The following is a 2,192-nucleotide window of genomic DNA, read 5'->3' on the forward strand; positions in this document are numbered from 1 at the left end:
TTGCTTCTCTTTTTTTCCCCCTTCGCGTACCTTGATCACGTCCGTCCGCCCGTACTCACAGGCGGCATACAAGACCTTTATCTCCTCCCGATCCCCCACTTTCCCCCGCTCGGCCTCAGGAAATCGCTCCTCTACAGCTGGCCCCACCATGGCAAGAATGCGTCGTGAGCCGTCTGCAAAGCACTGCTGTTTTTATTTTTGATCCGGAGAGTGGGATTGACTCGTGTGGTGGAGGAAGAAGAGCTCTGCGGCATGGGAACGACAATGGGACACAGCATGGTCAGAAAGCTGATGTTGACTACTTCCCCCTTTAGCGTCTTGACACGCACTACTCATGGACCTTCTATCGAGGTCTCGGCGCGTGAAGCGCGCGACAAACACATTTTTAAGGTGTGCATTTCAGCAACGTAAGCACGAACACAGAGGTAAGGGAAGCCATTGCCTACATCCAGAATAGTCATGAATGCTCTCGCCCAAGGATGCATGCACACATGATCATATTGACAGGCAATCCACGTTAAGGTCTAGAGGAAAGCCATGGCTTGATACCAGCCCTCTTCAGGCAGGGACAGAGGTGTGCGAGAGTCAGAGAATTCATGATGGCTGTGAACACCTGCTAGAGACCAATGAGCTTCTAGCCAGCCCTTCAACTGGGGATTCTGATACGGATGGCGCTATTCGGTGGATTTTTCAGTGCACATGGAAGGAAAGGCGTCGTTGTAAAGGTGATGGAGTATGAAGCGACTACACGTTTGTTGATGAGGTTAAAAAGATGACACGGACTAGGATTGCGTGCATTCCCTCCGGGCAATTCCATCCCCACAGTACATACCAAAATTCTCCTTATTTGCCCTGTAAGTATGGAGGAGGCAAGACATCCATCAAGGTCATGATTATTTGTCTGTCATTCGAAACGTCCTGCGCGCGGCCCTCAGGGCGGTATGGGCCTTCTGCCCCGACGCGATGCAACGTCGCACGAGTAATGACCTCACCACCCATAATTCCCCCGAGCGAGCCACCTCGCCACCAAAAAAGGTCGCAGGAGACGCCGTAAACTTGTCTGGGGCAGTAATTGGTTACGGGGGGCACGTGCATCTAGCAGCCTTGCACCTCTTGCATACTTCCGGGTCAGTTTCTCTGTGCTCGATCAGAGCCGAGAAAATCCCAGCGACTCAAAAAGGGCAAAGAAGCAAAAGGACGACCTGATGATCGCTCTTGATCATGAAAAAGGCTGTTAAGATGTAGAATATTGCAATGTACTGGTCTACAAGCCGGTTTTTGTCCATGGTAATTTGGCGCGTACCGTCCCGTGAGACGTGCACGGACCACGGCCTCCGTCTAATTTTTCAAATACATGTGCGAAGACACAATTCGAACGCATGCTAACTTCTCCATGAAAAGTGATGCCACTGTGTCAGTGATTCGAGATTTATTCTTTCTTGTGTCATCCTGAGCGCGGCAGCGGGCCAGTGTATGAACCATTACTTCAACCATGTATATCGCAGCGACAGGTGCCTGGCTCATATTACTGACCTCCCTCTCTCAGCATATTAGTTCTCTCTCCGTGCTATTTTTATTCCCTGCTTCTTCGCATACATTCATTTCGCGCTCAATTCAAATTTTAATCGACAACTTCGCTCGCCCGCTTCATGTTTGCCTGGGGCTTTTTATTACACTGATGCTCCTGCACGTCTGTTTCCAATGACGCCGTGGAGCACCCCACAAGAACATCTCACATAGAATATCTTGGACATTTAAAGCACTGTCACCATCAAGTGTCTTTTCTGTCCCAGCACCCGCCATGTGCCGTGGCTGTCGTTTTCAATCCCTCCTCTCTTCCCTCCTCCTCTCCCCCTTTACATGGAACGTCATGGGTACTGCCGCCATGCGTCATCACGAATTACGCTCTTTCCCTCCGAAACTCTATGGTAAACCATCCCCTCCCTGTCCCACTTGCCAGTTCAAACTCAGCGGATCGGATCGATCCACGCCGTCATCCCCGCGCGGCGGCGAGGTCCATTCCCTTATCTTCCCCCCACTTTCTCGACCAGGGCGGGCGCGAACACATTCCGGGTACTGGAGCTCTCTAAGACGGGGTTGGAATGGCTGCTGCTGTCCAACGAGGCGGTGGAGGCGTTCGAAGTGGACTTGCTCATCGCGTCCACTGGGAGGGAAGGAGGGAGGGAGGGGGG

This window comes from Nannochloropsis gaditana, assembly GCF_000240725.1.
Source record: "Nannochloropsis gaditana CCMP526 unplaced genomic scaffold scaffold880, whole genome shotgun sequence".
In the NCBI taxonomy this organism is placed as follows: domain Eukaryota; class Eustigmatophyceae; order Eustigmatales; family Monodopsidaceae; genus Microchloropsis; species Microchloropsis gaditana.